The sequence below is a fragment of the Saccoglossus kowalevskii genome, chromosome 7 (assembly GCF_978046115.1).
Source record: "Saccoglossus kowalevskii chromosome 7, keSacKowa6.1, whole genome shotgun sequence".
Taxonomy (NCBI): domain Eukaryota; kingdom Metazoa; phylum Hemichordata; class Enteropneusta; family Harrimaniidae; genus Saccoglossus; species Saccoglossus kowalevskii.
The window spans coordinates 8,298,456-8,321,760 of NC_140647.1; the positions used below are offsets into that span (position 1 = coordinate 8,298,456).

Genomic DNA, 23,305 nt, shown 5'->3' on the forward strand with positions numbered 1-23,305 from the left:
TATAGAGTCTATAAAAAAAGGGTTGTAGTTTAAGCATATTTGTTGCAAATATTTGGTAAAAGTTATAACAAATTGTGACTACTAGTATCTATATGCTGGCCATTAAAAGCAATGTCATCAGAATATTATCCAGATTATTATTAGTATTCCCATGTATTCATTTAAGGTGAATATTCAAAAATGCTACAAAAATATAAAGACTGTGTAGTTCAGGTACTTGATTATACATTGATAAAGTGAAGATTGCTATGCAATTAGACACACTAAACATATTTTTTATCTGTATAGTCATATAGCAACCTGTATCTAAAACAACACAATGTACACACAATGCTTGGTACTTTGAACCTTTAGTTAATGTTTAATCGTTGTATCAGAGCTGTCCAATTGTAACGCTTTGATGAGTCTACTGGTTAGTTACTTATTTCAAAAGTTGCTCATTAAAAATAGCGTTCTTTGGTCAGTCACACCCTGCCTCGCTGTGCACGACAAGATACTTGGATTCCTCATATTCACAGATTACAAAGGTAAGACTCAAGAAATCAACACTGTTATTAATTTTCACTTGTTACGCATCAATCAGCTGTTCATTTCACTGTTTTTATTCTGTTTTACCTATTACAGAAGTGTGTGCAGCTAAGTTTAATCTCCTTCCGTTTACTACCATTGTTAATTTGTGACTGTCTTTGATATTTTGATATATACTTGTAAGTACTTCTCATTTATTAAAAGTAATTACAAATTTAAGGATATTTAAAATAATTATTATGCATAATAGTGTAGACAGTTATTAGACAACCGTGGTATGTGTCCTTAATCTTAATGTCATACATACTTACTAGTTTTATGAGATTTTGTGTCGTCTTGACAACATACCAGAAACAAATAAAGAAAATACTGTAATGCATCTTTACATGAGATATACAAGAGCTTTACAAATCATGTGTTTATCTAAATAATATGATACAGTAAATTGTCCTGTCGAGTGAATATTTCATTTGTGAGTACACTTCGCTTTTCGAATATGCCGAGTAAATCTGCAAAAAAATACCTCCTTCTCTCTGTGTGTTATGTAATTTGATCAACTTAATAAGTTTTTCGATTTTCCAATTCTGTGCTCATGGGATTTATTGTTACTTTGAACACATAGAAGTACAAGAGAAAAATTCAACATTGTATAATTACATGTAATTTCCAGTAAATGTTCATGTGCCAGTTTTTATAATAATCAGACTGTGACATTATGGTCTCTTAGGTTAACATCTACAGTGATTACCATGTGAGTTTTGTATAAATCTGAGCTGCAGTGTCTGTATATTTATCCAATGCATATTTCCACACTTTGAAAAAGTGAAATAGTGGAGTGTTGAAACTGGAACTATTGCTGAATAACACCAAAACTATATATATATCATTGTGTACACCTTGTATGCTAATTTTGTTGACGTCAGTGTTCTATTTCATACAAACACCTTGCTTACGCTGTGTGCTGATTTTGTTGACGTCACAGTGTTCTATTTCACACAAACACCTTGCTTACGCTGCGTGCTGATTTTGTTGATGTCACTGTGTTCTATTTCATACAAACACCTTGCTTACGCTGTGTGCTGATTTTGTTGACGTCACAGTGTTCTATTTCATACAAACACCTTGCTTACGCTGAGTGCTGATTTTGTTGATGTCACAGTGTTCTATTTCATACAAACACCTTGCTTACGCTGCGTGCTGATTTTGTTGATGTCACTGTGTTCTATTTCATACAAACACCTTGCTTACGCTGTGTGCTGATTTTGTTGACGTCACAGTGTTCTATTTCATACAAACACCTTGCTTATGCTGTGTGCTAATTTTGTTGACGTCACAGTGTTCTATTTCATACAAACACCTTGCTATGCTTTGTGCTAATTTTGTTGATGTCACAGTGTTCTATTTCATACAAACACCTTGCTATGCTTTGTGCTAATTTTGTTGACGTCACAGTGTTCTATTTCATACAAACACCTTGCTTATGCTGTGTGCTAATTTTGTTGACGTCACAGTGTTCTATTTCATACAAACACCTTGCTTACGCTGAGTGCTGATTTTGTTGACGTCAGTGTTCTATTTCATACAAACACCTTGCTTATGCTGTGTGCTGATTTTGTTGACGTTACAGTGTTCTATTTCATACAAACACCATGCTTATGCTGTGTGCTAATTTTGTTGACGTCACAGTGTTCTATTTCAAACAAACACCTTGCTATGCTGTGTGCTAATTTTGTTGACGTCAGTGTTCTATTTCATACAAACACCTTGCTTATGCTGTGTGCTAATTTTGTTGACGTCACAGTGTTCTATTTAAAACAAACACCTTGCTATGCTGTGTGCTAATTTTGTTGACGTCAGTGTTCTATTTCATACAAACACCTTGCCTATGCTGTGTGCTAATTTTGTTGACGTCACAGTGTTCTATTTCATACAAACACCTTGCTTATGCTGTGTGCTAATTTTGTTGACGTCACAGTGTTCTATTTCATACAAACACCTTGCTATGCTGTGTGCTAATTTTGTTGACGTCACAGTGTTCTATTTCATACAAACACCTTGCTTATGCTGTGTGCTAATTTTGTTGACGTCATAGTGTTCTATTTCATACAAACACCTTGCTATGCTTTGTGCTAATTTTGTTGATGTCACAGTGTTCTATTTCATACAAACACCTTGCTATGCTTTGTGCTAATTTTGTTGACGTCACAGTGTTCTATTTCATACAAACACCTTGCTTATGCTGTGTGCTAATTTTGTTGACGTCACAGTGTTCTATTTCATACAAACACCTTGCTATGCTTTGTGCTAATTTTGTTGATGTCACAGTGTTCTATTTCATACAAACACCTTGCTATGCTTTGTGCTAATTTTGTTGACGTCACAGTGTTCTATTTCATACAAACACCTTGCTATGCTGTGTGCTAATTTTGTTGACGTCAGTGTTCTATTTCATACAAACACCTTGCTTATGCTGTGTGCTAATTTTGTTGACGTCACAGTGTTCTATTTAAAACAAACACCTTGCTATGCTGTGTGCTAATTTTGTTGACGTCAGTGTTCTATTTCATACAAACACCTTGCTATGCTGTGTGCTAATTTTGTTGACGTCAGTGTTCTATTTCATACAAACACCTTGCTTATGCTGTGTGCTAATTTTGTTGACGTCACAGTGTTCTATTTCATACAAACACCTTGCTATGCTGTGTGCTAATTTTGTTGACGTCACAGTGTTCTATTTCATACAAACACCTTGCTTATGCTGTGTGCTAATTTTGTTGACGTCACAGTGTTCTATTTCATACAAACACCTTGCTATGCTTTGTGCTAATTTTGTTGATGTCACAGTGTTCTATTTCATACAAACACCTTGCTTATGCTGTGTGCTAATTTTGTTGACGTCACAGTGTTCTATTTCATACAAACACCTTGCTATGCTGTGTGCTAATTTTGTTGACGTCACAGTGTTCTATTTCATACAAACACCTTGCTTATGCTGTGTGCTAATTTTGTTGACGTCACAGTGTTCTATTTCATACAAACACCTTGCTATGCTTTGTGCTAATTTTGTTGATGTCACAGTGTTCTATTTCATACAAACACCTTGCTATGCTTTGTGCTAATTTTGTTGACGTCACAGTGTTCTATTTCATACAAACACCTTGCTATGCTTTGTGCTAATTTTGTTGACGTCACAGTGTTCTATTTCATACAAACACCTTGCTTATGCTGTGTGCTAATTTTGTTGACGTCACAGTGTTCTATTTCATACAAACACCTTGCTATGCTTTGTGCTAATTTTGTTGATGTCACAGTGTTCTATTTCATACAAACACCTTGCTATGCTTTGTGCTAATTTTGTTGACGTCACAGTGTTCTATTTCATACAAACACCTTGCTATGCTGTGTGCTAATTTTGTTGACGTCAGTGTTCTATTTCATACAAACACCTTGCTTATGCTGTGTGCTAATTTTGTTGACGTCACAGTGTTCTATTTCATACAAACACCTTGCTTATGCTGTGTGCTAATTTTGTTGACGTCACAGTGTTCTATTTCATACAAACACCTTGCTATGCTTTGTGCTAATTTTGTTGACGTCAGTGTTCTATTTCATACAAACACCTTGCTTATGCTGTGTGCTAATTTTGTTGACGTCACAGTGTTCTATTTAAAACAAACACCTTGCTATGCTGTGTGCTAATTTTGTTGACGTCAGTGTTCTATTTCATACAAACACCTTGCCTATGCTGTGTGCTAATTTTGTTGACGTCACAGTGTTCTATTTCATACAAACACCTTGCTATGCTGTGTGCTAATTTTGTTGACGTCACAGTGTTCTATTTCATACAAACACCTTGCTTATGCTGTGTGCTAATTTTGTTGACGTCACAGTGTTCTATTTCATACAAACACCTTGCTATGCTTTGTGCTAATTTTGTTGATGTCAGTGTTCTATTTCATACAAACACCTTGCTATGCTTTGTGCTAATTTTGTTGACGTCACAGTGTTCTATTTCATACAAACACCTTGCTTATGCTGTGTGCTAATTTTGTTGACGTCACAGTGTTCTATTTCATACAAACACCTTGCTATGCTTTGTGCTAATTTTGTTGATGTCACAGTGTTCTATTTCATACAAACACCTTGCTATGCTTTGTGCTAATTTTGTTGACGTCACAGTGTTCTATTTCATACAAACACCTTGCTATGCTGTGTGCTAATTTTGTTGACGTCAGTGTTCTATTTCATACAAACACCTTGCTTATGCTGTGTGCTAATTTTGTTGACGTCACAGTGTTCTATTTCATACAAACACCTTGCTTACGCTGAGTGCTGATTTTGTTGACGTCACAGTGTTCTATTTCATACAAACACCTTGCTTATGCTGTGTGCTGATTTTGTTGACGTTACAGTGTTCTATTTCATACAAACACCTTGCTTATGCTGTGTGCTAATTTTGTTGACGTCACAGTGTTCTATTTCAAACAAACACCTTGCTATGCTGTGTGCTAATTTTGTTGACGTCAGTGTTCTATTTCATACAAACACCTTGCTTATGCTGTGTGCTAATTTTGTTGACGTCACAGTGTTCTATTTCAAACAAACACCTTGCTATGCTGTGTGCTAATTTTGTTGACGTCAGTGTTCTATTTCATACAAACACCTTGCTTATGCTGTGTGCTAATTTTGTTGACGTCACAGTGTTCTATTTCATACAAACACCTTGCTATGCTGTGTGCTAATTTTGTTGACGTCACAGTGTTCTATTTCATACAAACACCTTGCTTATGCTGTGTGCTAATTTTGTTGACGTCACAGTGTTCTATTTCATACAAACACCTTGCTATGCTTTGTGCTAATTTTGTTGATGTCACAGTGTTCTATTTCATACAAACACCTTGCTTACGCTGAGTGCTGATTTTGTTGACGTCACAGTGCTCTATTTCATACAAACACCTTGCTTACGCTGAGTGCTGATTTTGTTGATGTCACAGTGTTCTATTTCATACAAACACCTTGCTTACGCTGCGTGCTGATTTTGTTGATGTCACTGTGTTCTATTTCATACAAACACCTTGCTTACGCTGTGTGCTGATTTTGTTGACGTCACAGTGTTCTATTTCATACAAACACCTTGCTTACGCTGTGTGCTGATTTTGATGATGTCACTGTGTTCTATTTCATACAAACACCTTGCTATGCTGTGTGCTAATTTTGTTGACGTCAGTGTTCTATTTCATACAAACACCTTGCTTATGCTGTGTGCTAATTTTGTTGACGTCACAGTGTTCTATTTCATACAAACACCTTGCTATGCTTTGTGCTAATTTTGTTGATGTCACAGTGTTCTATTTCAAACAAACACCTTGCTATGCTGTGTGCTAATTTTGTTGATGTCACAGTGTTCTATTTCATACAAACACCTTGCTATGCTTTGTGCTAATTTTGTTGATGTCACAGTGTTCTATTTCAAACAAACACCTTGCTATGCTGTGTGCTAATTTTGTTGACGTCAGTGTTCTATTTCATACAAACATCTTGCTTATGCTGTGTGCTAATTTTGTTGATGTCACTGTGTTCTATTTCATACAAACACCTTGCTATGCTGCGTGCTAATTTTGTTGATGTCACAGTGTTCTATTTCATACAAACACCTTGCTTATGCTGTGTGCTAATTTTGTTGATGTCACTGTGTTCTATTTCATACAAACACCTTGCTATGCTGCGTGCTAATTTTGTTGATGTCACAGTGTTCTATTTCATACAAACACCTTGCTTATGCTGTGTGCTAATTTTGTTGACGTCACAGTGTTCTATTTCATACAAACACCTTGCTATGCTGCGTGCTAATTTTGTTGACGTCACAGTGTTCTATTTCAAACAAACACCTTGCTATGCTGTGTGCTAATTTTGTTGACGTCACAGTGTTCTATTTCATACAAACATCTTGCTTATGCTGTGTGCTAATTTTGTTGATGTCACTGTGTTCTATTTCATACAAACACCTTGCTATGCTGCGTGCTAATTTTGTTGATGTCACAGTGTTCTATTTCATACAAACACCTTGCTATGCTGTGTGCTAATTTTGTTGACGTCAGTGTTCTATTTCATACAAACACCTTGCTTATGCTGTGTGCTAATTTTGTTGATGTCACAGTGTTCTATTTCATACAAACACCTTGCTATGCTGTGTGCTGATTTTGTTGATGTCACAGTGTTCTATTTCATACAAACACCTTGCTATGCTTTGTGCTAATTTTGTTGACGTCACAGTGTTCTATTTCATACAAACACCTTGCTTATGCTGTGTGCTGATTTTGTTGACGTTACAGTGTTCTATTTCATACAAACACCTTGCTTATGCTGTGTGCTAATTTTGTTGATGTCACTGTGTTCTATTTCATACAAACACCTTGCTTATGCTGTGTGCTAATTTTGTTGACGTCACAGTGTTCTATTTCATACAAACACCTTGCTATGCTTTGTGCTAATTTTGTTGACGTCACAGTGTTCTATTTCAAACAAACACCTTGCTATGCTGTGTGCTAATTTTGTTGACGTCAGTGTTCTATTTCATACAAACACCTTGCTTATGCTGTGTGCTAATTTTGTTGACGTCACAGTGTTCTATTTCATACAAACACCTTGCTATGCTTTGTGCTAATTTTGTTGACGTCACAGTGTTCTATTTCATACAAACACCTTGCTATGCTGTGTGCTAATTTTGTTGACGTCAGTGTTCTATTTCATACAAACACCTTGCTATGCTGCGTGCTAATTTTGTTGACGTCAGTGTTCTATTTCATACAAACACCTTGCTTATGCTGTGTGCTAATTTTGTTGACGTCACAGTGTTCTATTTCATACAAACACCTTGCTTATGCTGTGTGCTGATTTTGTTGACGTTACAGTGTTCTATTTCATACAAACACCTTGCTTATGCTGTGTGCTAATTTTGTTGACGTCACAGTGTTCTATTTCATACGAACACCTTGCTATGCTTTGTGCTAATTTTGTTGATGTCACAGTGTTCTATTTCATACAAACACCTTGCTATGCTTTGTGCTAATTTTGTTGACGTCACAGTGTTCTATTTCATACAAACACCTTGCTATGCTGTGTGCTAATTTTGTTGACATCAGTTTTCTATTTCATTCAAACACCTTGCTTATGCTGTGTGCTAATTTTGTTGACGTCACAGTGTTCTATTTCATACAAACACCTTGCTTACGCTGAGTGCTGATTTTGTTGACGTCAGTGTTCTATTTCATACAAACACCTTGCTTATGCTGTGTGCTGATTTTGTTGACGTTACAGTGTTCTATTTCATACAAACACCTTGCTTATGCTGTGTGCTAATTTTGTTGACGTCACAGTGTTCTATTTCAAACAAACACCTTGCTATGCTGTGTGCTAATTTTGTTGACGTCAGTGTTCTATTTCATACAAACACCTTGCTTATGCTGTGTGCTAATTTTGTTGACGTCACAGTGTTCTATTTAAAACAAACACCTTGCTATGCTGTGTGCTAATTTTGTTGACGTCAGTGTTCTATTTCATACAAACACCTTGCTTATGCTGTGTGCTAATTTTGTTGACGTCACAGTGTTCTATTTCATACAAACACCTTGCTATGCTGTGTGCTAATTTTGTTGACGTCACAGTGTTCTATTTCATACAAACACCTTGCTTATGCTGTGTGCTAATTTTGTTGACGTCACAGTGTTCTATTTCATACAAACACCTTGCTATGCTTTGTGCTAATTTTGTTGATGTCACAGTGTTCTATTTCATACAAACACCTTGCTATGCTTTGTGCTAATTTTGTTGACGTCACAGTGTTCTATTTCATACAAACACCTTGCTTATGCTGTGTGCTAATTTTGTTGACGTCACAGTGTTCTATTTCATACAAACACCTTGCTATGCTTTGTGCTAATTTTGTTGATGTCACAGTGTTCTATTTCATACAAACACCTTGCTATGCTTTGTGCTAATTTTGTTGATGTCACAGTGTTCTATTTCATACAAACACCTTGCTATGCTGTGTGCTAATTTTGTTGACGTCACAGTGTTCTATTTCATACAAACACCTTGCTTACGCTGCGTGCTGATTTTGTTGATGTCACTGTGTTCTATTTCATACAAACACCTTGCTTACGCTGTGTGCTGATTTTGTTGACGTCACAGTGTTCTATTTCATACAAACACCTTGCTTACGCTGTGTGCTGATTTTGATGATGTCACTGTGTTCTATTTCATACAAACACCTTGCTATGCTGTGTGCTAATTTTGTTGACGTCAGTGTTCTATTTCATACAAACACCTTGCTTATGCTGTGTGCTAATTTTGTTGACGTCACAGTGTTCTATTTCATACAAACACCTTGCTTACGCTGTGTGCTGATTTTGATGATGTCACTGTGTTCTATTTCATACAAACACCTTGCTATGCTGTGTGCTAATTTTGTTGACGTCAGTGTTCTATTTCATACAAACACCTTGCTATGCTGTGTGCTAATTTTGTTGACGTCACAGTGTTCTATTTCATACAAACACCTTGCTATGCTTTGTGCTAATTTTGTTGATGTCACAGTGTTCTATTTCATACAAACACCTTGCTATGCTGCGTGCTAATTTTGTTGACGTCACAGTGTTCTATTTCATACAAACACCTTGCTTATGCTGTGTGCTGATTTTGTTGACGTTACAGTGTTCTATTTCATACAAACACCTTGCTTATGCTGTGTGCTAATTTTGTTGACGTCACAGTGTTCTATTTCATACGAACACCTTGCTATGCTTTGTGCTAATTTTGTTGATGTCACAGTGTTCTATTTCATACAAACACCTTGCTATGCTTTGTGCTAATTTTGTTGACGTCACAGTGTTCTATTTCATACAAACACCTTGCTATGCTGTGTGCTAATTTTGTTGACATCAGTTTTCTATTTCATTCAAACACCTTGCTATGCTGTGTGCTAATTTTGTTGATGTCACAGTGTTCTATTTCATACAAACACCTTGCTATGCTGTGTGCTAATTTTGTTGACATCAGTTTTCTATTTCATTCAAACACCTTGCTTATGCTGTGTGCTAATTTTGTTGACGTCACAGTGTTCTATTTCATACAAACACCTTGCTTACGCTGAGTGCTGATTTTGTTGACGTCAGTGTTCTATTTCATACAAACACCTTGCTTATGCTGTGTGCTGATTTTGTTGACGTTACAGTGTTCTATTTCATACAAACACCTTGCTTATGCTGTGTGCTAATTTTGTTGACGTCACAGTGTTCTATTTCAAACAAACACCTTGCTATGCTGTGTGCTAATTTTGTTGACGTCAGTGTTCTATTTCATACAAACACCTTGCTTATGCTGTGTGCTAATTTTGTTGACGTCACAGTGTTCTATTTAAAACAAACACCTTGCTATGCTGTGTGCTAATTTTGTTGACGTCAGTGTTCTATTTCATACAAACACCTTGCTTATGCTGTGTGCTAATTTTGTTGACGTCACAGTGTTCTATTTCATACAAACACCTTGCTATGCTGTGTGCTAATTTTGTTGACGTCACAGTGTTCTATTTCATACAAACACCTTGCTTATGCTGTGTGCTAATTTTGTTGACGTCACAGTGTTCTATTTCATACAAACACCTTGCTATGCTTTGTGCTAATTTTGTTGATGTCACAGTGTTCTATTTCATACAAACACCTTGCTATGCTTTGTGCTAATTTTGTTGACGTCACAGTGTTCTATTTCATACAAACACCTTGCTTATGCTGTGTGCTAATTTTGTTGACGTCACAGTGTTCTATTTCATACAAACACCTTGCTATGCTTTGTGCTAATTTTGTTGATGTCACAGTGTTCTATTTCATACAAACACCTTGCTATGCTTTGTGCTAATTTTGTTGACGTCACAGTGTTCTATTTCATACAAACACCTTGCTATGCTGTGTGCTAATTTTGTTGACGTCAGTGTTCTATTTCATACAAAGACCTTGCTTATGCTGTGTGCTAATTTTGTTGACGTCACAGTGTTCTATTTCATACAAACACCTTGCTTACGCTGAGTGCTGATTTTGTTGACGTCACAGTGTTCTATTTCATACAAACACCTTGCTTATGCTGTGTGCTGATTTTGTTGACGTCACAGTGCTCTATTTCATACAAACACCTTGCTTATGCTGTGTGCTGATTTTGTTGACGTTACAGTGTTCTATTTCATACAAACACCTTGCTTATGCTGTGTGCTAATTTTGTTGACGTCACAGTGTTCTATTTCAAACAAACACCTTGCTATGCTGTGTGCTAATTTTGTTGACGTCAGTGTTCTATTTCATACAAACACCTTGCTTATGCTGTGTGCTAATTTTGTTGACGTCACAGTGTTCTATTTCATACAAACACCTTGCTTATGCTGTGTGCTAATTTTGTTGACGTCACAGTGTTCTATTTCATACAAACACCTTGCTATGCTTTGTGCTAATTTTGTTGATGTCACAGTGTTCTATTTCATACAAACACCTTGCTTACGCTGAGTGCTGATTTTGTTGACGTCACAGTGCTCTATTTCATACAAACACCTTGCTTATGCTGTGTGCTGATTTTGTTGACGTTACAGTGTTCTATTTCATACAAACACCTTGCTTATGCTGTGTGCTAATTTTGTTGACGTCACAGTGTTCTATTTCATACAAACACCTTGCTATGCTTTGTGCTAATTTTGTTGATGTCACAGTGTTCTATTTCATACAAACACCTTGCTATGCTTTGTGCTAATTTTGTTGACGTCACAGTGTTCTATTTCATACAAACACCTTGCTTATGCTGTGTGCTAATTTTGTTGACGTCACAGTGTTCTATTTCATACAAACACCTTGCTATGCTTTGTGCTAATTTTGTTGATGTCACAGTGTTCTATTTCATACAAACACCTTGCTATGCTTTGTGCTAATTTTGTTGACGTCACAGTGTTCTATTTCATACAAACACCTTGCTATGCTGTGTGCTAATTTTGTTGACGTCAGTGTTCTATTTCATACAAACACCTTGCTTATGCTGTGTGCTAATTTTGTTGACGTCACAGTGTTCTATTTCATACAAACACCTTGCTTACGCTGAGTGCTGATTTTGTTGACGTCACAGTGTTCTATTTCATACAAACACCTTGCTTATGCTGTGTGCTAATTTTGTTGACGTCACAGTGTTCTATTTCATACAAACACCTTGCTATGCTTTGTGCTAATTTTGTTGATGTCACAGTGTTCTATTTCATACAAACACCTTGCTTATGCTGAGTGCTGATTTTGTTGACGTCACAGTGCTCTATTTCATACAAACACCTTGCTTATGCTGTGTGCTGATTTTGTTGACGTTACAGTGTTCTATTTCATACAAACACCTTGCTTATGCTGTGTGCTAATTTTGTTGACGTCACAGTGTTCTATTTCATACAAACACCTTGCTATGCTTTGTGCTAATTTTGTTGATGTCACAGTGTTCTATTTCATACAAACACCTTGCTATGCTTTGTGCTAATTTTGTTGACGTCACAGTGTTCTATTTCATACAAACACCTTGCTTATGCTGTGTGCTAATTTTGTTGACGTCACAGTGTTCTATTTCATACAAACACCTTGCTATGCTTTGTGCTAATTTTGTTGATGTCACAGTGTTCTATTTCATACAAACACCTTGCTATGCTTTGTGCTAATTTTGTTGACGTCACAGTGTTCTATTTCATACAAACACCTTGCTATGCTTTGTGCTAATTTTGTTGACGTCACAGTGTTCTATTTCATACAAACACCTTGCTATGCTTTGTGCTAATTTTGTTGATGTCACAGTGTTCTATTTCATACAAACACCTTGCTATGCTGTGTGCTAATTTTGTTGACGTCACAGTGTTCTATTTCATACAAACACCTTGCTATGCTGTGTGCTAATTTTGTTGACGTCAGTGTTCTATTTCATACAAACACCTTGCTTATGCTGTGTGCTAATTTTGTTGACGTCACAGTGTTCTATTTCATACAAACACCTTGCTTACGCTGAGTGCTGATTTTGTTGACGTCACAGTGTTCTATTTCATACAAACACCTTGCTTATGCTGTGTGCTGATTTTGTTGACGTTACAGTGTTCTATTTCATACAAACACCTTGCTTATGCTGTGTGCTAATTTTGTTGACGTCACAGTGTTCTATTTCAAACAAACACCTTGCTATGCTGTGTGCTAATTTTGTTGACGTCAGTGTTCTATTTCATACAAACACCTTGCTTATGCTGTGTGCTAATTTTGTTGACGTCACAGTGTTCTATTTCAAACAAACACCTTGCTATGCTGTGTGCTAATTTTGTTGACGTCAGTGTTCTATTTCATACAAACACCTTGCTTATGCTGTGTGCTAATTTTGTTGACGTCACAGTGTTCTATTTCATACAAACACCTTGCTATGCTGTGTGCTAATTTTGTTGACGTCACAGTGTTCTATTTCATACAAACACCTTGCTTATGCTGTGTGCTAATTTTGTTGATGTCACAGTGTTCTATTTCATACAAACACCTTGCTATGCTGTGTGCTAATTTTGTTGACGTCACAGTGTTCTATTTCATACAAACACCTTGCTTATGCTGTGTGCTAATTTTGTTGACGTCACAGTGTTCTATTTCATACAAACACCTTGCTATGCTTTGTGCTAATTTTGTTGATGTCACAGTGTTCTATTTCATACAAACACCTTGCTATGCTTTGTGCTAATTTTGTTGACGTCACAGTGTTCTATTTGTAATGAGATCTTCAATTCTCTAATTTTGATGAATATTTTTGTCATTTTTGGTAAAAAGTGATAATTTCGACTTCTTGTTAAAAAACGCAAGTCCAATTGCTTTGATATTACATATATATGGATACTACGGTACATGTGGACATCTCTCAGATTTGTTCATTTCGTAACAATCTGTTGTTATCAGATCATATATAATACCTGGAATCTCGGGACAACCTTCTGCTATTGCAATGAAAAAGGAGATAATATTACACATGTGATAAATAATAAGTATTGTAGGTGTGGCTCAAACATCTGATATTTATGATAAGAGATTAAGTAACATTTCCCATGGTTAAATTGTTGCTAAGTATAAAAACAAGCACCACACAGATGTTACTACATGTGTAGGTGTGTGTAAAGTGGTCTTATGCAAACATGACTTCTACTTGTATATCTCAAGGTAAAATCATGTAAATGTCAAGTTCAGTAAACAGATTTGTGTTTCCAAATGTTCAATATATCTGATAGTATGATGTGTGCTTTCTGGATAGCACTGATGATATTGATATTGATATATAAATAATATAGATACAAAAAGATTAACTTGTTTAAACTTGGGATTGGCTCAAGAAGGTGTTGTCCGATTTGGGGGCTTTGAAGTCGTACACTCGTAGACCATTGTCGAAGTGACAGAGTCCCTTTCACAATGAAATTATTTCAGTGATTTCTTTACAGATGAATACAGACCTGAAAATTGTGTCTATTGGAAAACAATTTAATCAATAACCAGTTTGTGCTACTAGTTTTTTGCAGGAGTGCATTCTACGCAAGATTATTTAAATTTTTAAATGATAAAACAGAAAAAATTTGGTGCACAACTAGGGATTTTTTTTTTTGCAATGAGCTACTTCTGCAATTATTTTGGGAGATATTCCTTTAAGAAATTGTGGTGTGCTTTAAGAACATATTTGTTGTTTTACAACAATAATTGAGGTTGTCCTGTCACTTATAACGTGTTAGTGATTGAATCATGTCTGTCATGTTACATAACTACTGTCTTACCCTTGTTTTTATTATATTGTTAATGCCACACATATTGTTGGCCATTATGCAGATTAGTAAATTGCAACTGCAACAGTGTCTGTGTGAAATAAAAGCACTTTGACTTTGATGTTTTGACCAGTAAGAAAGTAACATTATAATTTGTTTACATATCTTTGCAGGGTGCTGTACATTGAAGCCTGAACTATGGGTTGCAAGGAGATTCTTTGGAGCATTCTCTGGTTCCTTGTCCTTATCTTCATTGCATGGCCTGTATCATTTTTCTGTGCCTGGTTTTACATCATTTGTTTACCATTTGGAGTGTGTATTGAAATCTGCAAAGATTTCTGTGAGTTGCTTCTCAAGGTTGTCAAGTTTCCTGAGTGGACTACTGAGAAGATGGTGAAAGGAGAGGGTTGTTAGATGGGCGACACAAATAGCTGTTAAAATATATGGGATATTTATTTTATTTTAATTTCATAGTAATGTAATTGATTAGCATTTATCTGACTTGTGGCATGTTTTCATAAGGTGTCACTTGAAATCAAAAGTCTGGGAAATAAATCTGACATTATTATGTGAAATAATATCATGTTTTGAATGGAAGTTGTTGTTAATTAGAATCATCATACAGTAGGCCATTTTTTTATATTTTAAAGGTCTTTTGTTTTTACAGTTCAGTTTTATAAAGAAGCAATGTGGATATTTTTGATCATATTTTAAATTTTGTTTCAATATGCTTCTTGATAAAATAATATAGCAATAATCATTGATATGATATTGAAAATACTAGTACATGTGTACTTACCTATTTGTATAAGTATGCACATTTGTGATAAATCATACTAATGTTTCTATCAAGTTAAAATATCAAACAAAATTATTTAAACAGCCTCAAAAATACTCGCATCGCGTCTTGTCATATTTTTTAATACATTTCTTTGCTGCTTGAATATTTGTTGCTCTGATTATAACTATCAAGCACGGCAAAAGCTTTTAAAAGTTAATTATACCAATAATAAATATACTGTATAACATGGTTTGTCATTTCCATGGTATTTCTTTATATATCTAGAGTCTGCAAGTTTATTACTTCCAAGGAATGACTGACCACTTAAAGAGCACAACTATGTTTCATTGAGTTACTTGAAGTAGGAGGTGCAGTTCACACTTAGTTTTAATTATGTCAGATCTATATTCAAAGTCATGTGGGTTTTCTAAATACTTCAGATGACTATATTATTAAACTGAATATGTTGAGAAAAGTCTGAATTGAATCGTATAGCATCTTTGGTGTGTCTTCATCAACCTATGGGCACAATCTGAGGTGCTTGACAGTTGCGGCAATATATTGTATTTTGTCTTGTTATTACATTGTAGATTCTGATTCTGGGACAAATTATTAATAAAGGTTCATGTTAATTGCAATGTATGCTGATTGAATGATACACTGAGAGTCTCACCAATTTCATTATTGAAAACACAGTTTTTTTTTAACACTTCAGTTATGCTAATTATCTTTGAATTGTGCCAAATTGTTTGTAGGCAAGGCAATGTGCCGTGGTTTTTTCTTCACCTGTCTTTGTTTTCTAGCTACAACCAAATAATAACAGACATGCTATGGATAACAGATTGCAAGTCTTGTTGGAGTGTAAGTGTATGAAATATTTTATCAAATCTGGGTCATATGATGTGTAAAAAGGGCATTGATCTACATACACAAGTTTATTGACATGTATAGTAGAGTGTCCTATTAAAATTTGCCCCCACACAAGTGGAACACGTCCCAGGACCGTGATCGAGTTGATCTTCTACTCTATCTAATGAGGTCAGTATAGTGTAGAGATCAATTCTTATTCAATACTCAGTATGTCCAAGCTGCATGGGGGAAACATTTTAAAGCAAAATTTTGTTAGTCTAGAAACAACTAATGTGCACTGTTATTCTACAATACATCTTAGATTTTGTTTTATTTAGATCATTTCAATTTTATATTACCTTTACTTGGTAATTCTGAGCAAGTGTACTTTGTCAGCCAATAGAAGGATCCCTTTATATTGTCGTGTGAATGGGTGGTGATCACGTCAAAGCCTCTGGGCCCTCTGCTGACTAATGTGAAGTGCATTGTAAATACCCCCTATATTTTCTATTTGTTCATTTTTACATCAGTTGGTCGCCAGTTGACGAGATGTCAAATTAGAGTAATGGGCTTCAAAATAGTCTAGACAATCTTAATACTATTGTGGAAGTTAAAAGTAAATACAATTAATTACCTTGGACGTTTCTTCCAAACTAGTGGCATTTTCATATCGGCAATTGGAAATTTAGCAATGAAGGCACAACGGGCAATAGGTGTCCTCAAACAAACACTCAATTTACATAAGCATTAAGAGATCTGTTCTGCCTATCTTAATGTATGGATCTGAAATCTGGGAGCTTTCATGTTTAAATTGCACAAAATTAATGGTGAAATTCTTAGTGAAAAATTCATTAAAAAATTATTTGACGATAAAACTTGTTTTGGACAACTACACATTAAATTTTGTAAAACCATACTAGGAGTTCACAAAAAAAATCCAACAACATTGCGACAATAGCTGAATTAGGAAGCTACCCCATTATCATTGATATTTGCAGACAGATCATTAGGTACCATGGCAGAATTGTAACTGATAAATTTAATGTGTTAGTGCATTCTGCCTACAACAATGAAAGCAAAGCTATCGGCAACACATGGACAAATTTTGTATGTGAACCATAAGAAATTACTGAAACCAGTGAAGATGTTGACAGTTTGAAAATAAATTAGAGCAAAAATTTATAGTCTCATAAAAAATAAAATATGTACATATAACAATTTCACATCTGAATACTCTTTGGAACCATGTTTGGAATATGTAAATAATGTCAAACACAGAGTTGCCATCACTAAGTTCAGAATTCCTGCACATAAACCATCAATAGAGAAATTAGGATATTTATATTTAAAGTGGGGGGGGTCGTCATCTACGCACGCTCAGGAGTAGAAGTTTGTAAACAATGACACGCTAAGGCCATCTGACGCATGCGCAGGTGACGACTACCTCGCTTAAAGATAGTGCAAGCTATGTGATGATCAAGAACCCAGAGATGGTGCTAATTTATGAGAACATTCTCAATGCACAATGAAGAATTTCAGAGTTTGTCTAAGCAGATCATGTTTAAGAAACTTAAGTTCGAAAGTTCATTGCTAAATGTCTAAGAGTCTTTATTTACAAAATTTTAGAAATTAATGCTAATTGTTAAATGTGTTTCTTGTTTTATGTATTACTGTTGTCTGTGACAATGTGTGTTATTTTGTTCGTTTTACTTTGTTCGCCATAAATTATGTAATTTCTTACATTATTTCGAGTCAAATACAATATTCTATTCTTTATTCAAGGGACTACCGAATCACTCCACAACATGTTTTTAAACTCTAGTTGAAATCAGCAATATGGCTGGCGGCATGAAATTCTATTTTTAGTTTAAATACAGGGTGAAATTTACATTTAGATATCCTGGTTTATTGAACAAGAAGAACTGCAGATCACATGGTGGGTGACTCCATATTATTTTTATTTTGAAATGTAGATTTCTTATCCAGAACCCGCCGTGTTGAGTACTGAATTGGTCTTATTTTTTACGTGTATTAAAGTAACTCCATTCTTAGCAACAGCGGTTGCCCAGTGAAAAATGATTTGCGTGCACAATGCTTGGCCACGATAACTCGTACCGGCAGAATAACACGTGTGCAGAAGATATTTGTCTATAAACAGACTGTTTTTCACTAATCCTCACTAAACATGCAAAATATACATATATAAATATTCCACTGCATTTATTCTGTTAAAACCTGTGAAGGCTCAGCCGTTCATAACCTTAAGTGTCGGTGAATCTTGTCGGATTGTCGCATTCTCCAATAGCGTCATCAATGTGAGTTGATTTCAACATTAACATGTCTACTACCGTACTGCATTCGACAACTGGGTAGAGTTGCCGGACGTACCTGGGAGAAAAGAGGGTTATACTTTAAATTATTCACAATATTCAAAATTTTCTGATTTTTGATAATATAGGTGACATTGCCCATACCGTGATAATACCCGGATGTATAAATATTCTTCTATACTAGCGATGACTTGTGAATTGAAACTACGTTTTTGATAATTCTGAATTTGGAAAAGTTGAATATTTTCTGTGACGCAGCACTCTGTGGAGACGTTCTCCCACCCAATGATATAATTGTATGGATATGTTTACTGAATTTTAATTCATCAAAATTCAAGTTAAGGTAGCGAGAAGGGAAATTTTCACTTTTTTCTTGATTTTTCAAAAATTGATAAAACGGTTACTTTAGACCTTGATACATCACCCCAGGTTTACAAAAGATCGAAATTGCGAAATAACGTTGCTCAAATTAGTGTTTTAAAACACTAGCAGAAAAGACTACAACTGCAGTTTCGTGGATATTTGCATAGTGTTTATCTTTGGAAGGAATTAAATGATAAAATCTTATCTGTATACTCTGTTGTTGACGATTCTGATATAACGGGTGATAAGCTTCCAGTTTATCTAACGTCCATTGTCAGCATTATTGTCAGTCGAGACTTCGTCGGAGAATCATGGTCATACAGTACTCATTTCGCCCAACCTTCCGCTTTTACATCGACCGCTTATCGCTTAATTTCCGACCACGCGGTCTTGTTCGACCGGAAACCGACCGCATTTTAATCGCGTTTTTTTTTTTCGCTCGCTCGCTTATTGAAAACATTGACCGCTCGCCCAAACACTGAAAACTGGCACATGGGTGGTCGAAATGGTGGTTTTGATAGTGAAGTGTGAACATACAACTAGTATTAACTATTATTACATTCTGAACGACACTTCAAATCTAATAGCTGTATTACACTTGTATCGTGAAAGCAACTGAACTGGGACCTCTTGTTACGTGTTTTGGGTGCTTGTTCTAGATGTAATATTTTTATTTTTATTTTAATGAGACAGTTACGTGAAAAAAGCCTAGGTAACTCCTTTTGACAGAGCAGAGAAACGAGGAAATGTTAGTGATTAATTCCAAAAATAACGATATCGAATCCACATCGGTCCACGTCTGGTAAAATTTGACATTCAATTTTTAAAATTAAGTCACGATCATTGAATGAGCTCGGTCTATACTGTATACGTACCGCAAAAGTGTTCCCACAAAAAATATTTTCGACTAAAAACGGCCACATGCCCTGAAAAAATCGAACAGAGTTTGACATGTATGAATAATGTATTGGGCTTAAAAGAAAAACGTGTCAAATTTAGTTATAGCCATAACTATTTGGTGGCCAGTCGATGAACAATTCAATGTCCTTCAGGGCTGAAAATCATCGACGCTACTCTGGTTTACTTTATTTCACAACTTGCAGAGAAAACTGATTCGCGTGAGCTCTAATGTATCTTAGCCTAGTATTTTCTTTTTGAACTAAGGTCAAATTCCATCAGTTTGTCAAAATATATGTTTTTCAGCGAATAATTTTGAAGCCTGTCACAGCACAAACAACTATGTGAATCGACGCCGGTGATTGGATTGTACGACGACCCTTCAATTAGCGTCAAATATGCTTTGTTACAACATCATTGATTGGCTGAGAGTCACCTGATCGGAGCACGAACTGGGTCACAGAACCATATTTGTCCGTATTATCAACAGGACTTTGCAAGATAACCACACCCACATTTTCAATCTTTTTTAGCGCGGAAGTTGCCAACAAATGTAAAAAAAATCGTGAATTTCATGGATTCGAATAAAATAAAGCAAGCGATTGATAAGGATGATTATTAATATTTTTCCCGATGCTCTCCGAATTTTTATTTTTTTTATTTCAAGGTAAGAAATGGCTAGTTGAAGTTGCATCGTCTTCAATGCGGTTGTTTCACCGCGAACAACTCTAGCTCTGTTTTGGGCATGGTTTAGTTTTGCAATGTAAAATAAAATATATATTAAAATAATAATACTTGATTAATTATTTGGGGTTTCAGCCCACAAATTACGGACATGATCTCCATGAATTACGGTCAATGTTTGTCTTCTCTCGGCTGATTGTCACGGTGTTGATCGACGCCCTTCCTAAACTCAGTATGGAGAAACCAATGGGGATCGACATTCCAAACAAACAATCGAAATTATCAACGAAAGACGAGATTTTTCTAGATATTTACAAACATACTGTCATGACAAACATATGTAAAATTAACAAATACACAAAGAGGTGTAATATTAGGTTTTATTTTAGGCTTAGAAATATTTTCTTTCACTCAGCCCATGCATGTAACTGCCATTTAGCTTTACGGTCCTTCAGCATCGGGGGAAAACAACAATAATTATACAAAACACATTGCGAAGACTCAACAATCAGGAAAGAAACCCCAGACAACCATGTCGTACTTGTGTTGAAATACATTTTGTATTTCACGTCAGAATATTGTTTAAAATAAAATATTCAGTCCACGCCAAATCGAGGTCAAAGGGTCAGATTGCGTGCATATAATTATATACAGTTAAAACAAAAAGTATTTGAACTTTTGTCAGCTGCTCAACATCTATAAAAACCAGAAAGACAATTAAAGGACAATGTGAATCTCGGAAATTATTCTGTTAGTCCGAATTTTAAATGCGCGCGAGCGAGCAGGTGGGCGGTGATATTTCGGGGTTTGCGCGGTCGAAAAAAAGCGGAAATTGTCCGGTTGAATTCAACAAGCGGTCGCAAAAGCGAGAGAAAAAGGTGATTGGAAAGCGGAAGCGGGCGGGAGGTTGTGCCACCGTCCCGGTGTTGAGGGACGGTGGTTGTGCGAAAGGAGTACTGTAACTTTGCACAACTTTCTTTTAAATCGTTTTATTTTCCAAGTCAATATTCTATTTTACTAATACATTTTTTTCTAACGCAATGGCGAAGAAAAGAAAGAAAGCGTTGACAGACGAGGCAAAGAAAAATCTGCCACTCAGTGTCGCACTCTGACACAGCAATTTTTTTTCAAACATCGGCCATTTTGTTTCACCATGAAAACCGTTTTATTAGATGTCTTATCTGAGACACTTGAAGGATTAGCTTGTTTGTAAACTGTCAGCGTGTACAGTGGGACAGTAATGTTTGTCAGAGGATTATCCCTCGTTGTTCGTTTGCATAACAATGGAAAACCCGAACGTTCCTGGAGTACGGACTCAAATGCCAGCAGTTTTCTTCATTTTTCACGCTCGAGCTTGAAATTATTCATTATCTGACACTCTTTATGAGTTCTATGATATCAGTGGGTAATATGTTTGGCCATGTTTAGTATATATTTATAATAATGCAGCAAATCTACAGTGTTTTATTAACCAAAACTGTTTTTCGCGTTTTTCTCGAGTTGAAGTTTTGATCGAGAACGACTCATTGGGACCGCCGCCAAATCAAGTGCGTTCGGACTAGGACATTCAAACTCGCAGTTATCGTTCAAAAGATAATGATGGTGCAAAATATGTCTGGGTTTTTAAAGAAAATGCTTTGTCACAGAATAATAGTCTGTTAAAGGTGCCAAGTATGAAATAATTTGGGGACAAAAAAACAAACCTGCATAGAAATCGGAGACGCATTTCAATGGACTTGATTACGGACAATGCATAACTTAAATTTCACCAGGAAATTCCGCAGTGTGCTCTCGCAATCGCGTACTTAGTCATTTTTACAAGGTTCGCCATTTTTGATGTCACGTGATAATTATGTAAACAATGTCTGTCCAGTTTGTGCGAACTTGCACCTCTATACTTAGTCTTTTGATATATATAACCTAAATTACTGTTCTGAACGAGACAACAGACAGAGAATGTTTTATTTAAAAACGTCACAAAACCTTCTCGCTACCTTAAAAACATTTTTAGTTTGGCGTATAATCGAAATTTCTAGCTAGTTTTGGACCAATGGTCAGGAGAAACCGAGTACCCCTACACCATGAAACTTGACATGTCGATTAATATTTCGTTTTGTACCTTGTGATGTTTACAATTCTGTAGTATCATTGTTATTCGTAAATATTTTCTTGCTCTTTCATATAAAACAATCATGTTTCTTGTCCACAGTTTTAAAAATGGAGGGAAAACAAATAATGTGGTCCATACTATGGGTTATGTGTTTGATATTCGTCGCTTGGCCCGTCGCTTCCTTTGTAGCCTGGGCATACGTACTGTGTTTGCCGTTCGGTGTTTGCATAGACCTATGCAAGAAATTGTGTGAACTTTTACTGAAAGCGGTGCAGTTTCCCGAATGGACGGCAAAGAAGATTGTTAAAGGAGAAGGATGTTCTTAAAAGGCAATCGCTGGTTTCTATAGTAACAACTACTTGGACGATATTCGTGAAGTTAAAGCGGGGGGAGTCGTCGCCTGCGCATGCGTCATATGGCCGTAGTGTGTCATTGTTTACAAACAAGCGTCTACCCGTGAGCCTTTGCGTTTTTAATGTGTGTTATCGTCGCCTGGGACTCAATTCATGCGCATGCGCAGGTGACGACCCTCCCGCTTTAATAGTAAACTTTTACATTTATTGGGGCATTTAGTTATAAGTGTTAAATTAATAATATTTTCCTAATAATTAAGGGTAAATAATTTATTTGTATCTAGTGTCAACTTCAAAAATGATCAGTAGGCATGTTGATGAATTATATGTTTGCGCATAGGCGTACTTTTATCATTCTCACGAATAAATAACAAATATAAATTCGCAAATTATTAGGTGAAAAAATTGTCATTTTAGGAGCGATCGGGAACTGATTGCACTCATTGGACCCGTACAGTCATGAAATCAATCACGTATTGACTCATCTTTATTATTTATCTTAGTTTTCACAAACATATCATATACACATTGCAATGTACACATCTCAGTAAGTAATAAAAATAAAATTATATTAGTATGACA

At 35.8% G+C, this 23,305-nt stretch overlaps 2 long non-coding RNA genes across 2 annotated transcripts; both read left to right on the forward strand.

The window, feature by feature from the left end:
- The first annotated feature begins 466 nt into the window (after nt 1-466).
- Nucleotides 467-15,775, forward strand: LOC146740221 (uncharacterized). Its single transcript, XR_014929968.1, has 3 exons — nt 467-527; nt 628-707; nt 14,530-15,775. It is a non-coding gene; the product is annotated as an uncharacterized LOC146740221 (long non-coding RNA).
- A 2,433-nt stretch (nt 15,776-18,208) lies between these two features.
- Nucleotides 18,209-23,305, forward strand: LOC146740222 (uncharacterized). Its single transcript, XR_014929969.1, has 2 exons — nt 18,209-18,301; nt 22,470-23,305. It is a non-coding gene; the product is annotated as an uncharacterized LOC146740222 (long non-coding RNA).